Below are 11,143 nucleotides of genomic sequence, written 5' to 3'. Positions count from 1 at the left end.
CCAAAGCAGGAAACAGAAACAATAGGTTTCTGTTTCACCCGTAACCTGGGCTCGCGAGGGAAACTCCAGCAGAGTGGATCTTAAGAGAGATCCTTCCCCACTGGCGGTCAGCTCTTAAATGGCTCTAGGAGAGGTGCAGCCAGGCTCTACCCCTTCCTGCAGCACAGGAGAATTGCCTTCACCTGTGCTCCCATGGCTGATTCACTGCTCGCCTCAGGTGGTCATTCAGAGGTTCAGGCTGTGATTCAGCAGCCCCATACAATATGGAACACAAAAACGAGTTCAGCACCAAAGGGAACCAAAAATGCACAGAAATTTCCGTTGTTTATGGTCTTATGGGGAGACAGATCCAAGGACAAAACTCAATCACTTTATACCTTCATTTTGCAATTTTACACAGGGGCTAACCAAACAAGACACCAAAAATGTGAGTAGAGGCACTTAAAGACACAAACACAAAGTGTTTCCTTATAATTATCTTTTCTAAGCATATCATGCTGTCTCTGTAATATGTAAAACCAATGACTGTTCCCCAGGGAGCCTACATCTTTGTCCAGTGACTTCTATTGCCTGGCTCCTTTTTAACAGTTCTGCATGCATCTCAACTTAAGGTATTTGCCTCAGCTTTCATTATGTCAGCTGTACAAAAGCATTCAGAATTTGACCAGTTCAACTACCACTCTTAGTTTATAGAGCTAGTAGTTACTCTCCTAATGGAATATGATGTCTACTTTCCAATTCACAATGCCATGATTGAAAGAAGAGTTCCCAAAGAGTGGAACCTAACCTACAAATGGACATTATGGGAGGGAGATAGAATGATAGAACTATTAAGATTGGAAAAGGCCTCTAAGATCATTATGTCCAACTATCACCACTGCGCCCAGTAAACCATGCCCTAAGTGCCACATCTACCCCTTTCCTGAAAGCCTTCAGTGACAGTGACTCTACCTCTTCCCTGATCACCCTATTCCAATGTTTGACCACTCAGAGAATTATTTTTTTCATAACATATGGCCTGAACCTCTCCTGCCACAAATTTAGCACAAATTCTTCTTGTCGTATTACTAATTACCAGAGGGAAGAGACCTATCCCCCCCACATTACAGCCTCCTTTCAGGTAGCTCTATAGAGCAGTAAGGTCTCTTCTGAGCCTTCTCTTCTCCAGACTCAAACCTCAATCCCAGCTGCTCCTCATAAGTCTTGTGTTCCAGACTCCTCACCAGCTGTGCTGCCCTTCAGAAAAGCACTAGGGCTTCAGCTTCACTCTCGTAGAGGGGGGTCCAAAACTAACACAACACTCGAGGTATGGCCTCACCAGTACCAAGTACAGAGGGATGGTTACCTCCCTAGTCCTGCTGACTACACTATTTCTGACACAAGCCAGGATGTCATTGGCCTTCTTGGCCATCTGGGCAGACTGCTGTTCAGCCACCTGCCAACTAATACCTCCAGATCCTTTTCTTCTGTGCAGCCTCCCAATCACAAAAGCCTGTACTGATGCATGACAAACCAAAACTACTACTACACTTGAAATAGAAGGAAGAAAAAAATTTTAACGTAGCAGCAACTATAAAACACAAGGGATCGCAGTGCCTGTCTGTGCAATACCAAATCGCAGTGTAGTACGTGCCAAGACAACTGTAGAAGACAAAAAAAAATACAGAAGACAAAAATTACCACAGATATCTTTACTGCAGGGATGGAGAGAGTTTTCAAAATTTAAGCACATTTTTGGTGCTCATATTTCCTATTGTCATGTGCAGGGCAAAAAAAAAAAAAAAAGAAACTTTACAATTCAGTATTCACAGTACAGAGATCTGAAAAGTTGCTTTCTGCAGAGATGAAGATACTACGAAGTGGTCTGAAGCACAGGCATGAGATCCTTCTAGATCCACCCAAGAACCTAGGAAAGACCATAACTTTGTAGGCTGAGCTTCGGAACCATTCATTTGTGCTCCCAACCCTTCTGATTATTGCACTAAAATAGCTACCTAGCACTGATTTGTTTTATGTTGGCCTGAGGAGGCTTTTTTGATAGAACAGCCATTTAAACAACAGGAACTTAGAAATGGGGACATTTCTTAAAAGGATTCCCAATTGACACAGCCGTGCCGCTCCAATCTTACAACATTACAGTTGCAGCAAGACAAACTTCTGATATTAACTCCTCCTTCCATCTGTCGGAACTCGCTTTAATTCCTTTCCTTTTACCACCTGTTTTATAAGTCTGAAGAGTTCACTCAAAATTTTATCAAGAACCAGAAACCTTCCTTGCAATAAAATTGAGATTAATGTCTCATTTAGCTTTACAGAAATACTGAATTATTCTAACACTCCTGATAAACTGAACAGTATAGTTAAGTATACCAACTTTTTCAAACTATAACAAGATGTTCTCTAGAACTGCAGAAAGTACCGATGTGCAAGGGATATTTGCTTGTTTGCCGACGTCAGCAAAATTCTTACAGAGTAGCTCACATATGTAAAATTTAGTCTCACTTATCTTCTTGCTCTCTCATTATCCCAAAAGCAGCAGCACTGAAATAAACTAGGGAAAGTGTTTTTGATTCTTCACTATGGAGAAGGGAATTAAGCCTAAAATAAGGTAAGTTACCACATACTCAAATCTGTAATGCAGTAATAGACTTTCTCTTTCAAGTTCTACCAAGCTTCTGTCTATTTTGGGTCATTCATATGCCTGCTGCAATAGCAGGATAAAGTACAGTGCTAGCGTGACTGCAAGACTTAGACTTTGATAACTGTTCTTTCCAAGGCTTTCCCCGTCTAATATTACTGTAGCAATTGTAACATCTTCAGTGGAGAAGAGAGGTCTGAGAAAAGGAGACTTCGATGAGTTTTTAAGGTTCTGTTTAAAGCAATCCACATAAAAAGTTACAAAACAACTTGAAACACACCGAAGACTTCGTTTTGAAAACAGATTGTTGGGTTCATAACTTCACAGAATATCTGAAGTTATCAGGTTTAATGTTGATTATGAGTGCTAGGAGAGAACTAGAGAGTAGCAAATGTCAACAGATACACATGTTACAGTTAGCATCTTAACAAGCTTCAGGACAGATTTTTAGTCACGTTAAAATAACGTATCTGGGTGACTATATCCAAGAAGGCCAACCAGTCTAGCCTATTAGAAGAGAATCCCTACTATTGGTTCTGCAAGAAGGCAAATGTTACCCTCTACAATTCATTCATGTTTTTGTCTGGGGACAGATGCACAGACATGTACACATGCACACGCACACACTTCTACTATTTAACCAGATTACACAAAAATTGTTCCCCAAAGGAAACAAAAACAAATTTTATTGTTTGTAAATGTGGCTACAGAACCCTCAAATGTGCACACCACACAACTTTAACTCCTGTGCTCTGAGGAATTCTACAAACTATTGTTCTGTGATTTGTAGCTATAGAAATGGAGCTAAGATTCTGCAATGGTATATCTGAAAATAAACTAAAGAAAGGGAATGCCAGCGTCCAAGTGAAGGTTATATTCTTTTCCTTAGATAAGGTCCCAGGATGAGGTTTAATCAGCAGCACAAGTATCTTAGTGCTGTTCTGCTCAGGTACTTCCAGCAGCAGAGGTTACTGAGCAGAGGTTGATTCTGCCATCAGACTCAGCCCATTCAACCTTGTTTACCATTTTGATGAATTTTCAGCATCTTGATGAAATTGCTGAAAGGTCAGAAATGCTAAACAGACACTAATTACATTACTTTCTGGTTTTTTTTACTTTTGCATCTCTCCCTCTACTTAGCACAAATCTTTATATTTCCACTAGTGACCGTGCCTGCATTTTAAATCATCCTCCTTTGCTCAATTTGTAATTTTTTTCTCTTCATTCTTTTTTTTTCAGATTATCAGATTTCATTCTTCATTTATATTCATTTAAATTCATACATAATTTCATTAACCTTCTATTTTTGCAGTAAGGTTAACTCTTGTTTAGTCTGGGTTGCGTTTTCTGTAGAAAAATAATGCCTTACAAAAACCTATCTGCTAGTGTTCAGAGGAACAAAACTAGAAAAAGTAGCTAATAGATTCAGAACTTCTCTGAATACTAATATCCTTTTTTAGGGCAAGTCTTTATCAATGGCCTAAATTATTTGCCCACATTTTGAAGACATTCTGATTTTGAAGGATTTATGCTCCCTCTCTTTGGACTTCAGTATCCACAGTGCTGCAGGAAGAGAGCTATATAACACTGCCAGTGGTGCCCAGTAACACCATTCAAATCATCCTACTTTCTGAAGCTGCACTGAGCATTTTGATGTAAGAGTTTTCAACTCCCGTCTCAACCTTACCACTGATCAGCTTTCTTCCTGATGGATAGATGTGACAAATGCCACCTGCCTCAAAAAACGAAACATTCATTATTTCTAAATAATCATCTTGAACAGCTAAAGTCAGTACAGTTATTGAAGTTTTATGGTGAGATAAAGATTCCCACAGCATTTTTGTCTGTTACCTATTATAACCTAACTATTATAAAATGTTTAACAATACCAGAAAGCGAATTGTCAGAGAAGAGGATATAAATGGTATGTGCTCATTTTGAAAAGTACCTCTCAGTGGCATCAGAACTTTTAAATCAGAATTTTTAAATATGCCTATTATGGAGCAACTTCATGCAGGTTTCTCAGACTTTCCTGATTCAGCATCTGCTGTTCATTTATTCCAGAAGCGATCCAGGTTCCTGTAACACTGTCATGGTTCTGTGATTTTGGTATGGGCACTCGCATCATAGCATCACGTAGTACCGGGAGTTACAGAGTTAATGCGCCTGTTCCATGGAGTGTTGATATTCCTGGGTATCTGGTTCTCAGAAGAGAACCACTACATATCCCAGAAGACGTTAACTGTTCCGTTTCCATTTTCTGTTTAGAGGGAAAGATAAAACTGTTCACAAATCACGACTTCTTTTACTCCTTGTCTCTGCGGCGTGCGCTCCGTACCCATCTCACCTTCAGGATTACAGTAAGGCGTTTGGTTTTGGACACTCCTTCTTTCATTTATTTGATTTATTAGCTTCGATTCCAATTATACTGTACTATGTCGTGTCATCTCGCCCTGCACTATCATATTTAGCAAATTAGTTTTCTCCCTCAGCTCGCTGCTGTTTTGTTTTTATGCCCAACTCCCCTCCTTTTCCCCACTCCCCTCTGCTGAGACGTGGGTCTGTGGGTCCTCCGCCCCAATTAGCCACAGAACTGGGCCAAACTGGCACGTAAAGCACTGACAAAAACCTGTGCTTATTTAATGCTTGAGAGAAGCTGAAATTTCACAGCACGCTATAGCGTGACAAGCGGCACATCCTAAACACATAATTGCAAGAAACCAGGCCATGGAGGTCCTGCAAAATATATTTGTCTTTCTTATTTTACATTTAGTTTAGTTTCCTAATAAACTACTTGTGAGTACAAAAAAATCCACTTGCTTTACAGCACTATCTTTAGTTTCTTCCTTAACAGTGTTTTAACACAGTAACTTCAGTGCTGGCAAAAGGATAAAAAGCAATGTCCTTGAGATAGGTGCTTCAAGTTTCCTGCAAGCAGCAGCGAGCTGGGGGATGGAAACTACATACGACTCCAGCAGAAGAACACCGTCATGACAGCACATCCTTAAATATCAGAGGCCATTTGGGAGATGGACCTCAAGATTAAAACACGGAAAAACATATAATTGATTTTGCTGCATACAGATAGATTTGTTTCAAATGCATTACTTCTCTTTCCTTCCCTCTCAAACTAACGGGATTTCATTTAACTGCTTCCCCACAGCGCAAACTACAACAAAGAAACACAGCTTTCAGCATCAAGAACGCAGAAGAGAAAAAAAGTTTTTGCCAGGTCTGGATTCAAACTTAACATTGTACTTAGGTGGTAAGAAGGATGCATATCAACAGCACAATTCTTCCTTTCACAGACCAGCTAAAAATCTGGCCTCTGCTTCTCTCCTTCCTCCTATCAGCCCTGGAATGTACCTTGGCAAGGCTCAATTAATCATTCCTTTCCTGGTCAAATGGGTTCCTTCTCGATTCCCAACTTACTACCTCTCTTCCAGGATAAAGGAGGTGTAACTATGAAAATCCCAAAGAATATGTTTAATATAGCTGAAGTCCTCTGACTGACCTCTGTGTTATTGAAAATTATACCATTTTCTTCATGTTCAATTTGTAAAATAGCATTAAATAGCACACCGAGTGAAATCCACCAATGCTTGTATGTCGCATCGACCAAACCTGGCATCCAATTACAAATACACCTGAGAGAACAGAAGCTTTTTGTCTCTCATTGCTTTCTTCTGGATTATGATTTAACATAATCCTAATGTTGTGCTGCTCCTCCTCTAGTGTGAAGGGAATTAAGGACTGCTGTATTTTCACCAAACTCACAGAGAGTACAGTGACGCACAGCAGAGATGTACAAAAACCAGCAGGCAGAGATTCACTTGTTCTGAGTTGAGAAAAGTTGGGAGATGAAAAAAGGTTCAGGGTTGAGCCTGCTTGCACAGATACCAATCAGTACTGTGAAATCTCTTGCTGGACAAACAGGTGATTTTTCATCAAATCTAATACAGGTGCAATTGAAGAATGCAGATGGCTTCGGATGTTTTAGATTTTTTCTTTAATTCTCTGTTCCAAAAGACTGTGCGTAAACATTACATATTTACTTCTTTGGCATTTTTAAAGGTATAAGCTTACATAATTTTGACATGACTCTCAGCAGTCAAAATTGCGTATTTCAGAAGTATTCCAGACATCAGCTTGCAAGCAGTTCAAGAAGTTAGGAGTAAGTTACTCTTCCTGTCGTAACTCACACAGTATAGTTACAACTGCTGAAGAGGAAGGAATTAGCTTTTTATTCTCACTAAAAATTCAAATCTTATGGAACAGGATATCATTTTGAAGAAAAAAAAAACTAGCTATAAAAATTAATTAGAAACTGAACAGAACTTGTTTATTCCCTCTGATTTATGAACATATTATATTTTAGAATCCTTTTCTTTTTTCTCTTAACACAAATCAACCTCTAAGAACCAGAATAGCCAACCTTTAGTAAACAGTCCTAGTTCCACTGAAACTTTTTCAGGATCTCCACAATCAGTTTCAGACATATATATTTTAGCTTCCCATAGCAACTCATGTGAATATCACAACAAGCAATGCCACAGTAAGTGTGCACATAACAGCAGTGGGAGAGAAAACAGGAGAAAGAATGCAGCAGTTGGAGCTCTTGACCTTTGTTATTCTCTGACAAAAGTGTCATAACCAGCCCTTAGACCTAACTAAAGCACGTAGAAGACTTTTGTTCTTTTTCCATTCACCTATCACTGCTACAGGGTTTATTTGAAGCAGGCTACATCACATATCAACAAGGATCTCACTCTTTATTACAGTCTTCAGTGGCCCTGTACCTCCGTAATAATCCTGATCTGATTTCTTGTTTTTGTAATTAGCATTAATTATGGTAGCTTAATCATTAGCTGAAATGTTAGAAAACATATTCTGAAATATCTGTCAGGATTAATTTTTCTTCATTCACTTCTGCAGGAACCAGCTTTTCTTAGATGTCATTTGCTCCATTTTTAAGCTGTCACTTTCTAGTACTACCAGAAGGAAGATCACTGGAACTAACTGTCAATGCACAAACCCCCACTGCTATGTTTTGCTGGAATTTGATGGGAGGAGAACAAACAAGTACAAACTATGATTTTTTTATCTTGCAATGAGAGGCCATAGAGAGTATAAAATAGTTATTCATGTGGCTATGCTTGGTTACTGGACTTCAGAGAGGTTCTGCCTTTGTGCCGAGCCCCAGCTCGTCAGTCACCAGCAGCTGCTACTACTGCACCCACCCAGCATTGGGGCAGTCACTGTTCTCTCTCTTATAGGGAGAGCAGGATACTCCCAACCAGCTTCTGTTTCCCAGCACTGAAAACTTTTGCCACCAGCAAGGCAACCACAGATACTCAGGGATATCCAGACAAGAAACTAAGACAAGCTGCACAGACTTTCAGTCATGGGGAACTCCACAATCTGCAAGTTCACCAAGTGTCTGAGGGCAGACTGAGAGGGGAGGGCTATCATGGGTGCAGACATGCTCATCTTACAAAATTTTTGAGCAGGTGGCCAGGCTGCAAGAAGAAATTATCAGGCTGAGAACTATCCAGCAATCAGAGAGAGAAATCAGTGCATGCTATTGTGCAGTGACACTGTCTGATTGACAGCCCCTCCAAGGGGAATAAGCTAAGTAAGCTTACAACCCCGAGGAGACAAGACATCAAAAATATGCAAGATGAGGAAGCTGGAGCCTTGTCTCTGCTTGGAGCAGAAAGGAGAGCCTCCCCTGAAGTCTCCCTCACCAACAGATAAAAAGAGAAAAGGGGTTTGGGTAATGGTTCTGACCTGGAAAGGGACAACTACATCAAGATGATCCAACCAGTGATGATCTCCTCATGCTTGGAAACTAGGAATGAAGCAGGAAGAGGAGAATGAACCAGCTGAATGAATGGCTGTGTGGATGGTGTCATGCTCGGGGTTTTGGATTCTACAATCTTGGATGCAGGTTCAATAGACTGGGCATACTGATGTTGGATGGGATGGAACTGAGCATGAGGGGCAAGAACATGCTGGGCATCAAGTAGGCTGAACTGATCACCGGAGCTTTAAACTAGATTTGATGAGAGAAGGGGGTGAACAACAAGGAAACATTGGCTTTTTACTTTAGGAAGCAGCAGAGGAAAACACAGCTGAAGTCCATCAGCTGATAGCCCAGCTGAAGTCCAGCTACACCAGTGCACACAACATGGGAAATAATAACCAGGAGAAGATGAAAACCATGGTGCAATTAGAAAACTGTGACCTAATTACTATCACAGAAACATGATGGGATGAATCACACAATTAGAATGCTACAGTTGAGGGCTACAAGCTTGTTAGAAGAGACGGGCAGGGCAGAAGGGGCAACCCCCCGGTTGTCCTCTGTATTAGGAAGTAGATAGACTGAAAAGAGCTGCCTCTAGTCAACAGTCAAAAATAGGTTGAGAGCTTGTGGGTTAAAATCAGGGACCAGACAAATAAAGGGCATCTGGTGGTCAGGATTTCCTATAGACTGCTTGATTAGGGGAGGCTGTGGATAAGATCTTCTTGCTTCAGCTATAACAGGTGTTGTGCTTACAGGCTCTCATCCTAGTGGGGGATTTCAACCACTCATAGGTCTGCTGGGAAAGAAAACATGGCAGGCTGTAAGCAATCCAAAAGACTCCTACCATTCTTTGAGGATAACTTCCTGGTCCAGGTGTTGAATAGACCAACCAGAGGTAAAATGTTACTGGACCTGGTGTTTATCAACGCAGAGATCATTGGAGGCAGTCTGGACTGTGGTTACCATGCCCTGATCAAGTTCACGATCTCAAGGAATGTGGACCTAACAAAGCTCAGAGTCAGGACTCCGAGCTTCAGGAGAGCAAACTTCAAACTGTTTAAGGAATTATTGGGTGAGGCCCCCAGAAAAATAGTCCTCAGGAACAAAGGAACAGAACAGTGAATGCAGCACTTAAGGACACTTTTCCAAAAACAGAATTGCTCTCCATCCACCAACATAAGAAATCAAGCAGAGCAAGCAGGAAAATGGTATGGCTGAGCAAAGACCTGCTGATCAAACTGAGGTATAAGAAGGAAATGCATGGGGGGTGAAAGCAGGGACACTAGGAAGAACGCAGGAATGCCCTCTAAACATGCAGAGATGGGGTCGGGAAAGCAAAGGTGCAGATGGAAGTGAACTCAGCAAGGGATGTGAAAAATAACAAGAATGGATTCTACAGGTGCAATGGTCAGAAGAGACAGACCAAAGAGAGTGTACTCCCTCTAAAGGGAGAACTGACTTCTACAGACATGGAGAAGAATGAGGTACTAACAAATTCTCAATCTCCACTGGTAGTCAGGCTTCCCACACCTCTTGTGTCCCTGAACATATGGGCAGAGGCCAGGGGAGCAAAATCCCTCCCACTCTAAGAGCAGAGCCAGTCAGATATTGCCTTATGAGACTGAACGTGTACAAGTAAATGGGGCTGAACAACACACATCCCTGGTTCCTGAAGGAGCTGCCTGATGTGGTTGCCAAGCCACTCTCCATCATATTTGAAAATTTGTGGCTGCCAGGGAAGGTCTCTGGTGACAGGAAAAATTGAAATATCACTCCTATTTTTAAGAAAGGGAGAAAGGAAGTCCCAGGTAACTACAGGCCAGTGAGCCTCACATTAGTGCCTGTGAATATCATGAAACGGTTGCTCCTGGAAGACTATTGCACATGCAAGTTGAGGAGGGGGATCCAAAACAGCCAGCATGGCCTGACCAATCTGGTGGCCTTCTATAATGGAGTAATGGTATACGTGGATAAAGGAAGGGTAGCTAATTTCATCAATCTAGACCTGTGCAAGGTCTTTGACATGGTCCCACACCACATCCTTACCTCTGAATTGGAGAGAGATGGATCTGAAGGCTGGACTGCTCAGTGGATAAAGAACTGGTTACGAGGTAGCAGCCAGAGAGTTGTGGTCAAGGGTACAGAGTCCAGTGAAGGTTGGTCATGAGTGGTATCCCCCAGGGGTCCATCTTGGGACCAGTGCTCTTCAACATCTTTATCAGTAATGATAATGGGACTGAGTGCTCCCTCAGCATGTTTTCTCTGAGTGGTGCAGCTGATAAAATAGAAGAAAGAGATACCACCCCCTGAGACCTGGGCAGGCTTGAAAAGTGGTCCCATGTGAACCAAATGACAACAAGGCCAACTACAAGGTGTTGCACCTTGGGTGGAGGCAATCCTAGATATTTGTTCAAACTGGGAAAAAAAACTCCATGAAAGCATCCCTGTGGAGAAAGATTTAGGGGTTCTGGTGGACAAAAAGCTGGACATGAGCCGACAGCTTCCTGGGCTGCAACAAAAGAGTGGTGGCCAGCAGGCTAGGGAGTGACTGTCTCCCTCTGATCTGCCCTCGTAAGACCCTATCTGGAATACTGCATCCAGGTCTGGGAGCTGTTGCAGAGGGTCTAGAGAAGGGCTACAAAGACTATCAGAAGACTGGAGCAACTCTCTTAAGAAGAAAGGTAGAGGGAGCTGGG

At 41.7% G+C, this 11,143-nt stretch overlaps 1 long non-coding RNA gene across 1 annotated transcript; it reads left to right on the top strand.

Moving 5' to 3' along the window:
• Positions 1-200: 200 nt before the first annotated feature.
• LOC109366534 lies at positions 201-10,862 on the top strand. Its single transcript, XR_002112853.2, has 2 exons — positions 201-4,998; positions 5,802-10,862. It is a non-coding gene; the product is annotated as an uncharacterized LOC109366534 (long non-coding RNA).
• The last annotated feature ends 281 nt before the right edge of the window (positions 10,863-11,143 follow it).

Source organism: Meleagris gallopavo, chromosome 3 (genome assembly GCF_000146605.3).
Source record: "Meleagris gallopavo isolate NT-WF06-2002-E0010 breed Aviagen turkey brand Nicholas breeding stock chromosome 3, Turkey_5.1, whole genome shotgun sequence".
Lineage (NCBI taxonomy): Eukaryota > Metazoa > Chordata > Aves > Galliformes > Phasianidae > Meleagris > Meleagris gallopavo.
Note: the sequence above shows the minus strand (reverse complement) of the source record. Positions and strands in the feature narration are given on the sequence as shown.